This window comes from Nicotiana tomentosiformis, chromosome 6 (assembly GCF_000390325.3).
Source record: "Nicotiana tomentosiformis chromosome 6, ASM39032v3, whole genome shotgun sequence".
Lineage (NCBI taxonomy): Eukaryota > Viridiplantae > Streptophyta > Magnoliopsida > Solanales > Solanaceae > Nicotiana > Nicotiana tomentosiformis.
Window position 1 is genome coordinate 129,254,847 of NC_090817.1, and position 21,527 is coordinate 129,276,373.

Sequence of the window (21,527 nt, forward strand, 5' to 3'; positions counted from 1 at the left end):
TGCCTTACAGAAAGAAGGCACTAGTGCTCGGCTCCTCCAAGAACCCTGGTCTGAGAAAAAGACAGTACTAAATAGCAAAATGAATCCTCATATAATAGGAAACGGAGCGGCCACAATCAAAGAAAGGAAATTACTAGTTGAAGAGAGAACATGCCCGAATTTCTTGAAAAAACTTTGCCAATCATGGATCCATACGATGTGAGGGAAGAATTGCTCGACCCAGTCAGAAATATGAGAGGCTAGAGAAGGAGGCTGACTGTTGGCTACAAAAGGGAAAAAAATCATCAATCAAAGTTCAGAATCAAAAGTAAAAGCAGAAGGAAATAGGGCACTCACGAGAGTAGTTCCAAGCTTTGGGGAAGCCGTTCACGTTGGCCAAGACGTCCTCGGTCCTGACAAAGAAGAAGTTAAGCCAGAACTGACGATTAGCTTTATCGTCCATCTTCACCACAAAGCACTTGCCTCCTCGATGGTGAATGTTCAACATCGTCCCCTATAAAAGCCAGGGGCGAACAGGTGTATCAAGTGTTGTAGTGTCAGCTCGACCCCGGCTAGCTCGGCGAATTTGGTCAGCATCTTAATCACCTTGTATATGTACGGTTCAAGCTGAGCTGGGCAAACACTGTAGGGGTGACAAAATTCCTCTACTAGCGGGAGGAGAGGAAGAGAATAGTCGATAAGGAAGGGATATTCATAGAGGACACAGTACCCAGTGCGATGTACCTGTACCACATCCCCCTCGACCGGGATCAACTCAACATGGTTGGGAAGGCCAAATTTGGCCTTGAGCTCCGCCAATTCTTTAGGCGTCATCATTGATTTAAAAATTCCAGGCGCAACATCCGGTACTTTGGTGAGATCGGACCTGGAATCGAGGTTACGTGAGACTATCTCCACCACCGACGGGAATGTTTCATCCTCAACAATGGTAAAAACACCTTCCCTATGAGAGGGAAACACCACTGCTAATGGAGCAACACGACTTCCCTCACCAGACTCATAAGGTATAATAGACATGGTTCAGTGTAAGGAAGAAAAGTATCAAACGATGGGGAGCATAGAACAATGTAAATAATTGGAACAGAGAAAAGAAATTCAGAGGAGAAGAGGGCAAGAGAAAGGTATGGGATTTCGAAACAACAGAAAATGTAAACTTTAAAATCGTGTCCAAATACCTCTATTTATAAAGGTCATGGAACCGAAACAAAAAATGGCTCATCATTACAGGCACCGAAACCGAAGCGACAAGTTTAATTAGAGGTCACACGCGAAACAAAGTGATGCATCAAGAATTTGCGTCATAATGACGTATGACATCATGACGTCATCCTAACACGTGGACAACATAACTTCAACAAATCACCGGGAAAATCGAAGCATTTGAAATGTGCGGCCTAAGGAGGGCCACACTGCATGTTTGCCGCAACCACCACGACCTGCGTAGCTCGCTCAATTAGCTCGACCACAAACAAAATGATCCGCTTATCTAACCCGCCCGTGAAGCCGGCCTCAATAAGCGGAGGGACTAACAATATGGGTCTAAATCTATCTTTAGAATATTTAAGTCAAGATAATACTGGGGAAAACCTTCCTAGGTCGTCGGTTGTCGAAATGACCTGAGAAGCGACGAAGTCTATGGTCGAAGAGTTAACCAAGGCTGAAGTCGAGGAGTCAACAAGGATCGAGGCCGAGGTCGAGTACTCTTGACAAAGTTATAATGGCTAGTTTCAAGATAGGATTTTAAAAGGAATATTTTAGTGGATATTCTCTGCACTTGTACTATTAGGGGTTTTAGGAACATGCTCCCTATAAATAGACAGAGAGACAATGATAAGGGACATCTGGTATTCATTTTTAAAAAATACACTTTGACTTTAGAGAGAGAATCGGATTTCATTGCAAGCATACAAACATCAAATTTTCACTAAGATTCTTGTTTACACTTTTTCACTAGATCCGAGAATAACTCAGATATTCAAAGGATTGTCCATCACTCATCATTGTCAGAAAGAACATTCATTGATTCCTTTCTTTCTTGGATGACTCATTATTCTATTTACTTAAATGTCATTTATTGCTATTTATCAATATTTAATGCTATATTATTGCCTTTGATTTTTTGAGTATTGACTGTATGCTGCCGTTGTTATCAAGATATACCTACGTAGTATTTATTGCACTTTCGAGAACTCCTTCTTTGGGATATTATTATTAGCTAAGATTAACCCTCATACATATATATTTAATTAGTTGAACCAAGATCTATATTTTTTGGTCAAACAGGTTTGATGTAATTTTCTAATTTGATTTAAATACCCGTAAAAGGCAGAGTATCAAGATGGAAATTGAGTCATTTATGTATGTGTTTGAAAAATATTCAGACGAAGTTAAAAGAACAAAAAGTATTTAAGTTAGAAGTTGAAAAAGAGCTCTTGGAAGTTAAATTTACATTCGAAGATGGATTTTCAATTGAAAAAATTAAAGGTGTTTTGAGTTTTAAGATTTTATCAGTATTTCAAATATTGTAGTTTAATATTTGCAAATATTAATTGATTGCCAAACTTCAATTTACAGATATATATTTGTAACTAGGTTAATTCATTGAGACTGTCGGAATAATTATTTGAGATTTTGAAAAAGTAGACAAGATGATTTATTTTATAATCTTTTCGATAATTTTATAGACTTCCCATGAGGTTTTGGCCTATAACAAAAATCTTCCTTGTGGTTTTAGATATTATGCAAACCTCCCTTTTTTAATATTTAGTGTAACAAAACTACATTGTAACTTGAAATAGACAAATTTGCCCATCATATTAATATTTCTATTCTATTTTGTGTAACAAAACTAAAATTTTCTTCTAAGAAAAGAAAGAAAGAAAGTAAACAGTACAAAGTAGCTGATGAAAAAAGAACTTTTAAGTGCTGATATTTACTTTATAGAAAGGCGCGCTAATCATATTATACATTTAAGCAATTTCTATTCTTTTTAAGCATTTTCTAAACATGATAGACCAACTTATTAGCTGGTTATAAAACACCCTCTTAGGTGATTTATTTTCTTGTAAGATTGACAAGAAAAAGAAATTTAAGATAACAGTGTATAAATAAGAGCGAATCAAAGAATGTCAACCCTGCGCTCACTGGGGTGTTTACAGACTCCGGAGGGGATCCTTCATCCCAAGCGCTATAATCTGCACGGACAACTCACGTGCGATAATAATAAAGTATGATGCAGGCGGGCAGCCCCGATCTACACTCATCCTCACAAATCAGGCCCTCGGCCTCACTCAGTCACAAATATGCTCCAGGCGGGCAGTCCCGATCCACACTCATCCTCACCAATCAGGCCCTCGGCCTTACTCAGTCATAAATATTTCAAGTCACTCGGGCATTTCAGTAAAACGGGGCATTCGACCCAAAACATTTATATGCATAAAATAGAGTCATAAAACTGAGTTATGCGGTAAACAAGGATAAGCATGACTGAGCATAGATTTTCAATCGAAAACAGTGAGAGGATGATAAGAAACAGCCCCTGAGGGTCCAAACAGCATTGGCGCAAGGCCCAAATATGGCATTTAGCCCAATTTACTGAAATTCTTTCTAAAAACATATAAGTATCAAATGGTTTCAACAAAGTATGCAACTTTACAGTTGCTACGGGACGGACCAAGTTACAAACCCCAACAGTACACGCCCACACGCCCGACACCTAGCATGTGCGTCACCTCAAAAGAATATAATGATACGAAATCCGGGGTTTCATACCCTCAGGACTAGATTTACAATCGTTACTTACCTCAAACCGGTCAAATCTCTACCTCGCAATGCTCTTGCCTCTGGATTCAGCCTCCAAATGCTCCAAATCTATTCAAAATCAGTATAATACCATCAATATACGCTAATGGAATGAATTCCACAAGAAAAGCTTCAAAATTAGACCAAAACCCGAAATTGGCTCAAAATTGCCTGTGGGGCCCACGTCTCGGAACCCGACAAAAGTTATAAAATCTGAAAGCTCTTTCAACCACGAGTCTACCCATACCAATTTTATCAAAATCCGACCTCAACTCGACCCTCAAATATATAAATCTTATTTCCAAATTTCTAAGTTCTAATCTCCGATTTACACCTCAAAATCATGTAATCTAACCGGATTATTTGATGATAATTCAATATTATGGAGTAAAAATGATAACAAGGGACTTACCTCAAGTTTTTTTCCTTGAAAATATATCAAAAACCGGCTCTCTTCAAGCTCCAATTTGCCAAAAATGGCGAATGGGACGAAGTCCCTGTTTTTATAATTCTGCCCAAACATCCTCGGTCTTCGATCGAGGTCCTCGATCCTGGCCCTCGATCTTGGCTCTCGATCTGGGGCCTCGATCCTGGCCCTCGATCCTGAGCCTCGATCTTGGCCCTCGATCCTGGGCCTTCGATCCTGATTCTCGGCCCTAGGCCTTCGATCATGCCTTCGATCCTGGCCTTCGACCGTGACCCTCGACCCTGGGCTCGATCATATCTTCGATCGTGACCCCCGATTCTGGGCTCGATCATGTCTTCGATCGTGCCCCTCGATTCTGGGCTCGATCGTGTTTCCAATCGTGGCCTTCGATTCCGGGCTCGATCGCTGGGAGATTGCTGGGCTCGATCACAGGGCAGAAGCAATTTCCAACAGAAGGAAATTGCAGCAACTGTTCTAGTTCAATTTTTGATCCGTTAACCATCCGAAACTCACCCGAGGCCCTCGGGACCTCAACCAAATATACCAACAAATTCTAAAATATCATACGAACTTAGTTGAATCCTCAAATCACCTCAAACAACGCTAAAACCATGAATTACACCCCAATTCAAGCCTAATGAACTTTAAAATTTCTAATTTCTACAACCAACTCCGGAACCTATCAAATCACGTCCGATTGACCTCAAATTTTACACACAAGTCATAAATGACATGACAGAGCTATTTCAATTTTCAGAATCAGATTCCGACTCCGATATCAAAAAGTCAACCCCCCGATCAAACTTCTCAAAATAAAACTTTCGGCATTTCAAGCCTAATTCCTCTACGGACTTCCAAATAATATTCCGGACATGCTCCTAAGCCCAAAATCACCATATAGAGCTATTGGAATCATCAAAATTCAAATCCGAGGTCGTTTACATATAGGTCCATATCCGGTCCATTTTTCTAACTAAAAATTTCAATTATGAGACTAAGTGTATCATTTCACCCTGAGTTCCTTCCGGACTCAAACCAACTAACCTGATATAACATAATATAGCTGAATGACACAAAAAGAAGTAGAAATGGGAAAAATAGGGTTATAACTCTCGAAACGACCGGCCGGGTCGTTACATTACCCCTAGGTGATTTAAATTAATAATTATTACTAATTGTAGGGGCTACGTACGCACGAGGTGACGAGAGACATGCGTAGCTACTAATATTGCTAAGTTCGGATAGTTTAGGACTCAAATCATGAATTACTTGTGATAATTGCATCTTTCAGTTAATTGAAATATTGGAATTTTTGTTGTAAATTGTTAGAGAAAATAATAAGAGACTGAAATTTCACATACTTGAATTTTTGCTCAAATTATTTAACTGTTGCTATAAATTGTACATCCTGGTGTGTAAATCTTAATAAATATAAATATATTCTCATTCCAGAGGTACATAAAAAAATGTCATCCTTTCTTGTGGAGCGGGCCGAACGCCTCGACACTATAGATGCATCTATGGATTGCGCCGCACGTCCTTCGGCAGTGTACACGACACTCTGGACCGAGCCGAACGACCTCGGCAGACATCGTACCTAATAATAATAATTACACGATACTTTGCTATTTATTGCAGCTTGTGAAATTAATTAATAAATTGGAAATGGTCGCATTTGAAGGAATTTAATTATTTCTGCTAGTTAAAGAAAATTATTGTTAATCCTATAAATCATGTTGATTTAATATTTCTATTTTTAATATTATTGACCCTTAGTGAGTGTCAAAGTCGACCTCTCGTCACTACTTCTTCGAGATTAGGCTTGATAATTGCTGGGTACATGTTGTTTACGTACTCATGCTACACTTGCTGCACATTTTTGTGCAGTTACGTATATGTCTAGCGGCCTTATGGGCGCAGAGGTGTAGTTAATGCAGAGACTTAGGTGAGCTGCATTCTATATTACGATCCGCGGCCAGTAGAGTCTCCTTCAGAGTTATTTATATTTTTTTTATCTAATTTATATTTCGGACAGTTGCTGTATTTTATTTTATATTCCTAGTAAATGCTCATGCACTTGTGTCACCGGGTTTTGGGAGGATTATGGGTTGTTCTGTATTGAATTTGTTAAAAGTATTATTATTTACTCTGTAAATCCCCATTATTTACTATGTATATTAAAGGAAAATATGATTTCAAAAGTAATAAAAATGAGAACCCAATTTAGAATTTATTGTTGGCTTGCCTGACAGTGGTGTCCGGCGCCATCACGACCTTAATGGATTTTGGGTCGTGACAACATGGTATCAGAGCACTAAGTTCACTTAGGTCTCACGAGTCATGAGCAAGTCTAGTAGAATCTTGCGGATCGGTACGGAGACATCTGTACCTATCTTCGAGAGGCTACAGGGTTGTTAGGAGCACTTCCCTTCTTGATTCCTCATCGTGCTATTTAATTCCTTTGAGGCTTATGCCTTTGTTTCTTTCCTATTCAATCTTGTGTGACGTGAAACGCTTGTTATAAATTGGGAATTGAGGAATTGTAATGGTACTATAGATGTGGTACAGGATGTTTCACCCTGCGTAATTGATTGGACTATTGTCATCGCCTTGCAGAATGATATTCTGTCATTTTAGATCAGTAGCTATATTTCGGATGGTTTTGAGGCTATGCACAGGTTGCTACGATGTTCATGAGTTATTATCTCACGAAATTGATGTAATGGCAGGGTGCTCGTTTATGTGCCAACTTACTGAACGACTTAAAAGAAGATTTTTCTCAGTACTTGATGTAGAGGTTCGGCGTTTAATCCCAGGAAAAGAAAGGTAATCGTACTATGAATGTTCACGTTTGGGGTTGATGGAGTAATGAGGCTTGATATTTTCGAGCATGGTAGAGTTCTCAATTATGATGTGGTGTCATCGCCTTGTTAAATGCGTTAAGGTTCGCCGGTATTATGATTTTCTTCAACTCGCCTTCACGACGGGGTGTTAGGAATGTGTCGGGGAAGCACTTGTCAGAAATCACGGTGTGCACTGGTTCAGGATCGAATCGGTGTTCCTAGTGTTGATGGATTGAGAAGGATGATCTTCAGAGAGGTTTAAAGCTGGTAGCGATCTATTGGTTCAAGTGCTACAGAGACGGATTTTGAGTTAAGGCAACAACTGAGCAGCGGAGGATGAGGAAGGACATATGGGAGGTATGGTTAAGTTCCTAGAAGGCCAAGTGTGAGAAATAGAAGTCGGGTAGTTTCTTAAAAAAGAGGGTTTGACCAAAGTGGGAGAGTGGCAAGGTAGCATATGGGTTACGGGGTAGGATAACTACACGTCTTGAGGAAAGTTTGGAGTGATTTGGGATTCATGGTGGACAGTGACTAGGTCTACAGACTTAATTTGGAATGTTGGCTGTTATACTAGGGGAAGATTGGATGCGACAGAAATGAGTTTGCTTGATATGAAGAGGAATGCAACATGACTTTGGGTTGGGATGTATCGTCGCACCTGTATAGGATCAGAAACGAGGTTATTCGCGACACGGTGGGTATGGCCCCTATTAAGGACAAGATGCAGGAAGCGCAACTTAGGTGGTTTGGTCATGTGAGGAGGAGGAACACAGACTCCCCGGTGAGGAGGTGTGAGAGGTTGACATTGGAGGGCCTATGGAGAGGTAGAGGTAGGCCAAAGAAGAGGTAGGGAAAGGTGATTAAGCAAGACATGGCGCAACTTCAGCTGACCGAGGACATGGACCTTGAAAGGAAGGTATGGAGGTCGAGGATTAGGGTAGTAGAGTAGGTAGTCTAGAGTGTTCATAATAGTAGTATTGGCATGCAGTCTTGCTTTCTAGACGGTTTCAGATGACTAGGTAAATGATATTACTAATCGGTATGGCATGATGAGAGTATACATTTCAGAAGGGGCAATGTGTTTTGATTTATGGATACTTTACTGGTATTGCAACACTCTCCTGGGTGATCGACTGCTGATATTCAAATTTTGCTAGATGGCATAGAAGAAGTTTAGAAGTATTCCTCATAGGATGATCGTGTATGAGAGATGTGTTAGACATTCGGGCGGTGGAGATGGAATCAAAAATAGTGATTCGTGTATTCTATGGATTTGGAGACTGGGAGTTATCAGGAGCAGAATGTTTCATGGTTGTGGACTGTGAAGTCGTGGCTGAAGTTAGCCAGATGATAGTATGTGTTATGATTTAGTCAATTGTAGGCTTTCAGAGGTTTATTTATCTATTTGTGGGTGCCGGAGTTGATTTGGGGGTCCATTGGTAAGCCCAATTAGGGTGTGTATTCTACACCAGGTCAGATTGGTTGGCTCCATACTACTATTGTTGAAGGATGTGACATTCGTTTGTTATTGAGTTTATTCGTGTTCCGATATGTTCGGTGAGTTACTCTTCTATAGTACGAGGGATTGTGATTCGTTGGTTGTATGCACCCATGGTGCAGTTCTATTGGGGCCTTATAGCGGAATTTGCGTGAGATGGGTATTTCGATAATGCATGAGTAGTTGCGCATTGGTTATGTTCTTTCGGGTTTGTGGGGCATTGTGTCATTTTCTTCTCCATGGTTATGGTAATGCACTTTGAGTAATTGATGTTGGATTGTGCGTGGTTATTGATTTTGAGCATGGTGGCTAAGGTATTTCATATAGATCAGTGTTTGGATAGGGTCGCGCATTGCGGTAGAGTTATGTTGAGATATGATCCTTGGTGGTAGATTCGTGTATTATGGTTCTACGGTGTGTGATGGGTTCTTAGCATTGCGTTGGGGTGGTACCCGTCGAACTTGCGGGACGGTTCTCTTGTTTGAGTCATTTTTGTGATTGAGAACATCTGGAATGTTGCTTATTGGTGTACGAATTGTACGGGTTGTGGCTTTAGATAGTATTGGTATGGCATGTCAGTAGAGTAGCTGCTATTTGATAAGATAAAGTCATCGGATCTAGGAAGGGTGCTATCATATTTGATTGTGATATATTTGGAAGGATAATATCGAAAGTCAATTTAGAAATTTGCTATGGTTCTTGTCGAAGGAGAGGGAGCTCCACGACTGATGGATCTGATGAATGACTATGAGTTTCTGCATGTTTCTTTCATCATTGGTAGTGTACGAAGGTTTTAGAATGGAGTCTTGTTTGATATGAGGTTTATTACCTGCATTGGGTTGTTTTGAGTAGCTACTGTGATTAGAAATCATTGCTTCGAGCATTTGAGCTATGTGGTATTTGAGTTTTGAGTATTTGAGTTATGGTTACGGTTTTTGGTACAGCTTGTATAGACTTAAGCATCGTGTAGGTTGCGGGATTCAGATATTATAAGGAATTCCAGAAGCTGGAAAATTAGATTCTAAGGCTTATGGACTAGGTTGAATTGAGAAATAGCAGTTATGTTATGTTATCGGACCTATATGGGATAGGGTGAAGTGGGATCACCCCCGGGTACGTGCATGGTAAGGTTATACAGTGGTTTGATGGTTTTGGGAACAACTATTGGCACGTTTGAGGACGAACGTATGTTTAAGTGGGGGAGAATGTAACGACCCGACCTGTCGTTTTGAGCTTTTGCACTTCTCTCGGTAGTTTACGGGCGTGAGTAGCTCCATATGATGTATTTTGACTTGTGTGAATCGTCGATTTCGGTTTTCAGGTTATTCGAGACCGATTTGGAAGAATGATTCTCAACTAGGGAGCTTTAAATTTGAAAAAGTTGACCAAGTTTGAATTTTTAGCATTTGCCCTCGGATTGGAATTTTGATGGTTCCAGTAGGTCCGTTGGGTGATTTTGGACTTAGGAGCGTGTCTGAATTGTGATTTGGAGGTCCATAGTGGAATTTGGATTGAAATGACGAAAGTTGAATTTTTGGAAGGTTTGACCGGGAGTGGACTTTTTGATATCGGACTCGGATTGTGATTCTAGGAATTGGAATAGCTTCGTTTCGTTGAATGTGACGTGTGTGCAATTTGAGGTCAATCGGACGTGGTTTGATAGGTTTCGGCATCGGTTGTGGAAGTTTGAAGTTTAAAAGTTTATTGATTTCGAATTGAGGTGTGATTCGTCATTTTAATATTGTTATGTGTGATTTGAGGCCTCGAGTAGGCCCGTGTTATGTTATTGGACTTGTTGATATATTGGGACAGGGTCCCGAGTGGCTCGGGTGAGTTTCTGACGAGGTTCAAATCATTTCATTGCATTTTATGTTTTTGCTAAGCTGCTAGTTCTGGTGTTCCGCACCTGCGACTGGTATTGCGCAGGTGCGATGGTTGCAGAAACATTAGTGGACTCGAAGAAGCGAGAAGAGGCTGGGTGAGGAGTACCGCAAAAGCAGATTTTTGTATCGCACCTGCGTGCGTGCAGATGCGAGATTGGAAGCGCAGGTGCGAAAATCTTCGCACAAGCGGAATTTGATATGTGCAGGTGCGGGGGTTGCTGGGCTAGGCTATTTTCGCAAAAGCGGTGGTCGCAGATGCGACGAATTGTCCGCAAATGCAGAATCGCTGGGGCAGAAGCTATATTATCGAGGGTTTTGGTTCTTTCTTCATTTGGGGAGCTATGGAGTTCGGATGGAGGCGATTCTTGAGGCAATTTTCACCATATGAATTGGGGTAAGTGTTCTCTACTTAGTTTTGGTTATATTTCACAAATCTACCTTCGTTTTTGGTAATTGGATTATGAATCTTAAAGAAGAAATTGGGGGTTTTGGCCTAAAGTTTCATAATATGAAAATTTGAGTTTTGAACATCGAATTGGGGTCGGATTTTAGTGAAACTAGTATGGTTGGACTCGTAATTGAATGGGTTGTTGAATTTTGTAATTTTTGTCGGGTTTGGAGGTGCGGGCCCGGGTTGTACTTTTGGCCAATATTTGGGATTTTTATTCAAGATTTGATCTTTTTTTTATCGGGATTGGTTCCTTTAGCATTGTTTGATGTACTTGAACTGTTTTTGGTTAGCTTTGGGCCGTTCGGAGGTCGTAACGCACGGGATGACATCTTTGGAGCATCGTTTGGCTTGATCTACATTGGTATTGGCTTTTTCGATGTAAGTAACTCTTCTAATCTTGGAGCTGAGGGTATGAAACCCCGAAATACGTGTTGTGATTAGTGTTGAGGTGACACACATGCTAAGTGACGGGCATGTGGGCGTGCGCCATGTGAATTGAGACTCTGTTGTTCCCATGGCACTGTATAGTGGTCCTACTTTGTTGATATCCGTATTTTCACTATGTGATAAAGTAGTTAAACTGTCAATCATGCTAGATATCATCTTTAGGCATTATGCCGATACTGTTTGGACTCATAGTGGTCGTTTCTTACTATCATCTCACCGTTTTCATTGATATTTCATACTCAGTCATATCCATGCATTCGTACCATATCTCAATCTCAGATATTATTTATTGATAAATCATATCATTATTGTCGAGCTAGTTTCATGACATTGTGAGTCCGTGAGTGAGACTGGAGAGATTGATGACCGAGTGAGGCCGAGGGCCTGAGTGAGAGTAATATTTTGGGATCGGGCTGCACGCTGCAACATGTTATATTGATTACATTTTATATGGATCGGGTTACACGCCGCAATGAGCCCGAGGGCTGTATGTATATGGATCGGATTGCACACCGCAACGAGCCTTAGGATTTATATATATATATATATATATATATATATATATATATATATATATATATATATATATGGATCGGGTTACCCGCCGTAACGAGCCTTATGACTATTTATATATTATGGGATCGGGCTGCACGCCGCATCGATAAAGCGTTTGGGCTGAAGGAGCCCCTTCCGGAGTCTGCACACCCCCAGTGAGCGCAGTCGACTACATATATGTGGATCGGGCTGCACGCCGCAGCGGGTATTGTATAACGCTGAGTGATTGAGTGTGCTGAGCATTGAGCATAGTGAAAGAAGATGCTGAGCATTGAGCATGATTGATCTCTGAGATACATGGTATTGGCATGCACATATGACATACAGGCATAGAGATGCATTTCTCATGCTATACGGTATCACGTCATTCATGACTTTTTACACACATTGATATGTGGGCATAGAGAGGTATTTCACACTTGTTATCTGGAAAGAAAATGAAACATCTTATTTATTGTGGAAAGGATATTTGGAAAAATCATAATTTTCAAACTTACTCGTATTTTGGCTTTTTCGGTATAAGATTTGGGTTTTTACTGAGATACTTGAAAGGAAACGCCTATTAATCTGGAACTGTGAACGAACTGAGTCTTTTATCTCTGAGATACTCTTTTGTTACTTGTACTATATTGTTGTGAACTGTTGTGGAATATTGGTGTTGGATCCGACCTTTTTGTTAGCTCGTAACTACTTTCAACTTAAGGTTAGGTTTATTACTTATTGAGTACATGTGGTCGGTTGTACTCATGCTACACTTCTGCACCTTGCGTGCAGATGTTGGTTGTTGATGTTGCTGTGTTCGATGTAGGGCTGGCAAGTGGGCCGGTCCCGGGCCTAAACGGGCCAAGTGGGTCGGTCCAAACGGTCCCGGGCCCGGTCCCAAATTAAACAGTCCCGGGCCTAAACGAGCTTTTTGTAGGGACCGGCCCAGGACCAGGACCGTTTGGTCCCGGGCTAAATGGTCCCGGCCCGCGGGCTAAACGGGCTAAGTAGGCTAAGTGGGCCCAACATATTTTTTTTAAAAAAATAAAAATTAAATAGATATTAGAGACAAAAGGATGTTAAAAAGAATATCTAAGACAATGCTTTGAAAATTTTATTATAGTATTGTAACCTAAATTTTAATATTCAATATTTAATATCGAATATATATATATATATATATATATATACTATACAATATATACATCTTATATATAGTATACAATATATATATATATATATACATCTTATATACTATATATAAGATGTATATATATATATATATATATATATATATATATATATATATAAGTAATAAGCTATATTCGATAAGCTATATATACATCTTATATACTATATATAAGATATATATATATAGTATAGTATATATATTAAATGTATATATATATAAGTAATAAGCTATATATATATATATATATATCGATATAGAAGAAAATTAGAGAGAGATTGTGATAGATTGATGATTTTATAAGAAAAAATAAAAGAGTGATGGGGTATTTATAGTTGAAAATAGGGAAAAAGTGTAATTATAAGAAGTTTGGTATTAAAACAAAGTTGGGGGGGAGTTAAATGGCTATTTTATAAATAGCCAACGAGCTATTTTTGACAGCCCAACGACTATATTATTTTTTAAAAATAAAAAAAATAAAAAAATTTAAAAAAAAATAGCCGTTGGGACCGTTTGACCTGTTAAGGGACCGGGCCGGTCCCGAGTTCTGGCGGGCTAAACGGTCCCGGGCCTGACGGGCCGAAATCATAGGACCGGCCCAGGCCCACTAAAACCGGACCAAACGGTCCTGGCCCGTTTAGCCTGCGGTCCCGGGCCTGGACCGACCCACTTGCCACCCTTAGTTCGATGGGAGCTGGATTGAAGATGTACCTGCGTCCCGGTTGTAGCTGCCCCTTGTTCGTGGTAGCTTTAGATCTATAAAACTCTGTTTATGTACTTTTCAAAGAGACGATATATTTATTTCATTTCAGCGTTGTAAATTCTATTCTTAGAAGCTCATGATTTGTAATACCAGTTCTTGGAGAATGTATAAGATTAAGATAATTCTTTACTTAAATTGCTTTATTAATTGTTAGTGGAATTGATTAGTGGTTAAGTAGCTTATCTAGCGAGTGGGTTAGGTGTCATCACGACTAGTTGGATTTTTGGGTCGTGACATTAGGGTTATAAGCTTCCCCTCTCCCAAAATAAAAAACAGTTTACTAAATTCTGGGAAATAGCTAATTTATAATAGATGACATTACAACCAACTTAAGTAAAGGAGCTCATGTTATTACCAACAGTCTCTTTTGAGTTCATTTCTAGAACAGAACTGACCTTACCTGCTCGTTCAAATCATATTGCTCGTTCAAAGGCTTATTAGGAATTGCATCGTTAAGATATGTTCCATGTTGTAATAACACTCTTTAATTTTCTACTTTAATAAATCTGGTCGTTCACAGCAAAAAAAAATCATATTGCAGAAGAACAATAAGATAACATACAACAACAACAACTCAGTATAATCTCACTAGTGGGGTCTGGGAAGGGTAGTGTGTACGCAGACCTTACCCCTACCCTGGGGTAGAGAGACTGTTTTCAATAGACTCTCGGCATCCTTCCCTCCAAGAACTCCCTACCTTGCTCTTGGGGTGACTCGAATTCACAAATTCTTGGTTAGAAGTGGAGGGTGCTTACCATAAGAGCAACCCACCTTGTCAATCAAAGTTGTCCAATAAGATAACATGTAGCCTAAAATTAAGTAGTTACCATATATTGAAAGATATATCCTACACTCCAATTGATAGAAAATTGAATTCAGATTTTAGATCTATACTGTAAGAAAAAACAGTATTCCACCCTCTACTGCCAATTTCTATCTGCATGTATTTATATATGTAGTTCGAGTCCAAGATATAAGCGAATGCGCCTGCAGCCCTGCTTATATCCTAACTTAATCTCTGTGTTTGATGCAGACAAAAAGTAAATGAAGATAAAAAGAAGTAAGAACAAAGAGGAATTACCAACTGCACGGAGTTTGTGTTCAACCAGTGGTGCAGTGTAGCAAACCTAACATTACTGAGTAAATGTGTTTATGTCTGATATTTTCAAACTTGTAGATGGGAAAATTCTGAGTTCAAATATGACTACCATATATTATCCAAAAAACAAAAAGTCCATATGCTTTACTCAACTAAAACTGTAGATAAAGTAATTTATAAATTCAAGATCACCACATATGCACATTCGAAATTTTGGTTTTTAAGGGAAAAAAAGGAAGAAGATGACGAAAGAAGAAGCCATTCTCCCAATTACTCACGCTTTTTTGTTCTTTGTTTCTCTATGGCTATACTATTATAATAATATTTTCAACCATCTTGAAATTAAATATAAATGAAAATGAAGGAAAAACATATACAACAACTTTTGTACAGCGAGATCAGAGTCAAACCCAGTTGAAGGAAATGGAAGGAAATTACCTATATTGACCAATTTGGATGGGTTATGAAGAATTCCAACCTTTTCTTCAACGTTTTCATGATGCAAATTCTGAAGTTGCTGCTATGTTTTTCCTGGCGCCCATTTGCTTGATTGCCAAAAATTTCCACGAGTAGGCCATGGAATTAACACAAAATACTCAAATAATATATAACGGGTAATCACATTCATGATTCATAACAATGTATTAAATGCTTCTATAAAATGGAAAGAGTGGAAGTAGTAACGGGTAAACCATTCATGAATCATAATGATGCATGTATACGGTCGAAATAGATTTCAGCCTTGGCATGTCCGGTACGGTTCGAAGGGTGGTGTATCGAAGTAAGATCCCGAAGGGGGCACAAACTAGCCTAGAAACCGGGGTGGCCGGTCCGTGATGAGATCGATATCATAATCAAATTCGAACAAGAATCGAACTATGACGCGGGTAGATCTATCGTGTTGATAATCCAAAAACCAACTTACATCGACCTGGAATCAATTCAAGGGCTCGAACCAGGATCGGACTCGAACCAAGGTCACAAGTTTGAGCCGAAATCAAGCTCGAACCAAAATCGAGGATTCTAAGCAAGATCGAGCTCGCAGACAAAAGCCGTTGTAATCCCACTAGAGGGAATCTTGGCAGGAATTATGAAAAAGCTGATTTATCATGGGTCTCCCACTGGATGTTTATTTTATTATGCTTGGAGCCAAATCCCTCCACTATAAAAGGGCTTGGTTATCATTTCTGTAAAGACATCTTTTTTTTGAGATTTACACTGTAACAAAAGTATTATTTCCTCTACAAGAAAGAGTGATCATTCTAGTTTCTTAGATTAATTCTATTTTGTTAAATCCTAAGATTCACTGTTCGTGATTGCCTTGTCTAGATTACATTTTCTCCAATCTATATTTATATTTTTATTTATCCTTGCATTTTGTATTAAGTTGTATCACATAACTTCAGAACTGCGTATAAATTCAACTCTATCCATTTCTCGGGTAAACAGTTTGGCGCCCACTATGAGGCCGAGGATAACAGTGGTCACTTATTTCCGAAAACATCTTCAATTCAGGCTCGACTACGAATAGCCACCGAACGAATGGCTTCACCGACCGATTACGAAGCTGGCCTTCAAGATGAAACCAACAACTTGGCACTACCCGAGATTCGAGCCGAAATACCACTGGATGTCAATTCACAAATTGCTTTGGAAGCGAACCAGCATTCCAAACCGGAAAGAAGCATTCAGGGAGGTGCTCGATCCATAGCCCAAGACACCCAAAACCCAGAGGAGATCGGGACCAGCTTACGCATGATCTTCGAGATGTTGCAAGCCCAGCAATTAGCGAAAGCTCAGCTACAGAGCCAAACTCGCGCACAAAGCAGGCCGGTTTCCAATCCACTTCGAGAAGTCACCCCCAGAACAGAGCCTGCCATAGTAAAATCTAACGAGCAGGAATCGGGGACTACTCCCGGAATTACTAAATTGCTTGAGGAACTCACAAAACGAGTTGAAGCCAACGACAAGAGGGTGGAAACGTATAATGCCAGGGTCGATCATATCCCGGGGGCTCCACCATTGATAAAAGGGCTTGATTCAAAAAAATCATACAAAAGCCTTTTCCGTCGAGTGCGGCACCGAAGCCGATCCCCAAAAAATTCTGTATGTCCGAAATTCCCAAATATAACGGTACGACCGATCCTAATGAACATGTCACCTCTTATACATGTGCCATAAAAGGCAACGATTTGGAAGACGATGAGATCGAATCCATGCTATTGAAAAAGTTCGGGGAGACCCTCTCGAAAGGAGCTATGATTTGGTACCACAATTTACCACCGAATTCCATCGATTCTTTTGCCATGCTGGTGCCATAAAGGTTGGAACGAGAAAATCAAACCTCTTCAAAGTAAAGCAAAGGCAAGGAGAAATGCTGAGGGAATTCGTATCCCGATTTCAAATGGAACGCATGGAATTACCCCCGGTCACCGACGACTGGGCCGTACAAGCTTTCACCCAAGGGTTGAATGAGCTAAGTTCGACAGCATCACATCGGCTGAAACAAAATTTGATCGAGTATCCAGCGGTAACTTGGGAAGATGTGCACAACCGATATCAATCGAAAATTAGGGTCGAGGATGATCAGTCGGGGGGCCCGTACGGACCTGTTCATCAGAACAGGACAATTATTAATAAAAAGCAGATCGACAGAGAGCAAAGGTCAAACAGAGACCGATATCGACCGTATGTCGCCGATCGAGTGAACAATGGTTCAACACGTAACGCATGTCGGAACAGTTAAAGAATTGATCGGGGACAAAATTCTCGGGGGCTTATGAGTAAGAGCGGCTTCGATAAATACGCCGAGCCTATAGAAGCACCTCGATTATCAGAATATAACTTTAGCGTTGGCGCATCCGCTCTCGTGTCGGCCATCGGACGCATCGAAGACACTAAATGGCCTCGACCAATGCAGACCGATCCTGCCCGAAGAAATCCCAATCAAACGTGTGAATATCATGGTACCCATGGCCACAGAACGGAAGATTGCAAGCAACTAAGAGAGGAAATAGCTCGCCTATTTAACAAAGGGCATCTTCGGGAGTTTCTGAGTGATAGGGCGAAGAGCCATTTTAGAAGTAGGGATTTAAGCAAGCAGAACGAGCAAGAAGAACCATAGCACGTTATCCACATGATCATCGGCGGCATCGATACCCCCCGGGGACCGATGCTTAAACGCACTAAAATATCGATGGTGAGGGAAAAGCGATCTCGAATTCAAGATTACGCACCCATGGAGACTCTGTCCTTTGGTGATGAAGATACAGAAGGGGTCATCCAACCTCACAACGACACGCTGGTAATATCCGTACTCGTAAATTAAACTAAAATTAAGCGTGTGTTGATCGATCCAGGTAGCTCGGCCAATATCATCCGATTGAAGGTAGTGGAGCAGCTCGGCCTGCAGGATCAGATCGTACCTGCAACTCTGGTCCTAAAAGGGTTCAATATGGCATGCGAAACCACCAAATGGGAGATAGTCTTACCAATAAACGTCGCCGGAACTGTCTAGGAAATAAAGTTTCACGTGATCGAAGGCGATATGAGGTATAACGCTCTTTTCGGAAGGCCATGGATCCACAACATGAGAGCCGTGCCTTCGACCCTACACCAGGTCCTCAAATTTTCGACGTCGGGAGATGTCAAAACGGTGTACGGAGAGCAACCAGCCATAAAAGAAATGTTCGCCATCGACGAAGCCAAGCCAATGTCCTCACTTTCGCCGATAAAAGGATCGGGCCCGGAAGGAGAACGGGACACCAAATAGCAATCATAGACAACGGTTTCAACCCAGCCAGACAACCAGATAATCGAAGAGGATGGAGACCAAAGGGTCCCTCGATCTTTCATAATTCTTGATGACTCCGATGCCACAAAATCGACGATCGAGGAGCTAGAGCAAGTCATATTAATCGAGCGCCGGCCCGAGAAAAAGGTATACTTGGGAACGGGGTTGAGCCCTGAACTCAGGAATAAACTCGTTCAATTTCTTATCAATAACATCGATTGTTTTGCCTGGTCCCATTTAGATATAACAGGGATCCCGCCGGACATAACGACGCATCAGCTAAGTTTGGACCATAGGTTCCGACCGGTGAAGCAAAAAAGAAGACCCCAGTCCAATAGAAAGAACACCTTCATAAAGGACGAGGTAACCAAACTTCTCAAAATAGGGTCCATTCGGTAGGTAAAATATCTCGAATGGTTAGCCAACGTAGTTGTAGTCCCTAAAAAAGGGGACAAACTTAGAATGTGCGTGGACTATAAGGATTTGAACAAAGCATGCCCCAAAGATTCTTTTCCGTTGCCCAACATCGATCGCATGATCGATGCCACGGCCGGCCACGAGATCCTCACTTTTCTCGATGCCTATTTCGGGTATAATCAAATACAGATGAACCCGGAGGACCAGGAAAAAACCTCATTTGTCACCAAATATGGAATGTATTGTTATAATGTGATGCCCTTCGGGCTAAAAAACGCAGGGGCCACTTACCAACGCCTAGTGAATAAAATATTCAAAGAACAAATAGAAAAATCAATGGAGGTTTATATTGATGACATATTAGTCAAATCCCTGCGCGCAGAGGACTATTTAATTCATTTGCAGGAAACGTTCGAGATTCTGAGGAAATACAAAATGAAGCTCAACCCCGAAAAATGTGCCTTCGGGGTCGGTTCGGGAAAGTTCCTCGGCTTCATGGTATCACATCGGGGAATAGAGATTAACCCCGATAAAATCAAGGCTGTTGAAGACATCACCGTCGTAGACAGCGTGAAGGTCGTAGAAAGACTAACGGGTCGGATCGCCGCCTTAAGCCGATTCATATCGAGATCATCCGATCGAAGTCATAAATGTTTTTCTCTACTCAAAAAGAAGAACGATATTTCCTGGACCCCGGAGTGCCAACAAGCATTAGAAGGACTGAAGCTCTATCTATCAAGCACACCACTGCTTCACACTCCAAAAACGGACGAGAAACTTTGTTTATTCTTGGCAGTATCGGAAGTCGCCGTAAGCGGTGTCCTAGTTCGAGAAGAGCAAGGTACGCAATTCCCAGTTTATTATACGAGTCGAACCTTAGGAGAGGCGGAAACTAGATAGCCGCTCCTAGAAAGGTTGGCGCTTGCACTGATAAGCGCCTCGAGGAAGTTAAGGCCATACTTCCATTGTCATCCCATATGCGTATTGTCCACTTACCCGCTTCGTAATATTTTGCACAAACCCGAGTTATCAGGCCGACTGGCCAAATGGGCCGTCGAACTCAGTGGGTACGATATCGAATATCAACCCCGCACGACCATCAAGTCTCAAGTCCTAGCGGACTTCGTGGCCGATTTCACACCAGCCCTCCTACCCGAAGCTGAAAAAGAACTGTTGGAATCAGGTATATCATCGGGGGTATGGATCCTTTTTACGGATGGGGCTTCGAACGTAAAGGGGTACGGGCTGGGCATAGTTTTGAAACTGCCCACGGGTGGCATTATTAGACAATCTATTAAAACTATCAGGTTGACTAACAACGAGGCCAAGTATGAAGCCATGATTGCAGGTCTCGAGCTAGCTAGAAATTTGGGAGCAGAAATCATCGAAGCCAACTGCGATTCCTTGCTGGTGGTGAGTCAAGTAAACAAAACTTTCGAAGTTCGAGAAGGTAGAATGCAGAGGTATTTAGATAAACTGCTTATCACTTTGCGCCATTTCAAACAATAGACTTTACGGCATATGCCACAGAAACAGAATAATGAGGCCGATGCACTGGCGAATTTGGGGTCGTCGGTCGAGGTAGATGATACAGGCTCGGGGAATGTTATTCAACTTTTGAGATCGGTAATCGAAGAAGGACACGCCGAAATAAATTCTACAAGCTTAACCTGGGATTGGAGAAACAAGTATATCGAATATTTGAAAAACAGAAAACTCCCGTTGGACCCTAAAGATTCCAGAACCCTACGGACCAAGGCTGCTCGATTCACTCTGGCTTCAGATGGAACACTATACCGAAGAACGTTCGATGGACCGTTGGCGGTATGCTTGGGTCCGAGGGATGTCTATTATGTCCTACGGGAAGTGCATGAGGGTACTTGCGGGAATCATTCTGGAGCCGATACATTAGTCCAAAACATAATTAGAGCAGGGTATTATTGGATCGATATGGGCAAAGATACGAAGGAATTTGTTCGTAAATGTGATAAATGTCAAAGGTTCGCACCAATGATCCACCAGCCCGGAGAACAAATCCACTCGGTCCTATCCCCGTGGCCTTTCATGAAATGGGGAATGGATATCGTCGGCCCTCTGCCATCGACCCCAGGTAAAGCCAAATTCATTTTGTTTATGACTGACTATTTTTCTAAATGGATTGAAGCGCAGGCGTTCGAGAAAATAAGAGAGAAAGAAGTTATAGACTTTATTTGGGATCATATCATATGCCAGTTCGGGATACCTGCCGAAATAGTATGTGACAATGGAAAGCAATTTATTGGCGGCAAAGTAACAAGATTCCTCGAAGACCACAAGATAAGAAGGATACTGTCGACGCCATACCACCCCAGTGGGAATGGGCAGGCCGAATCAACAAAT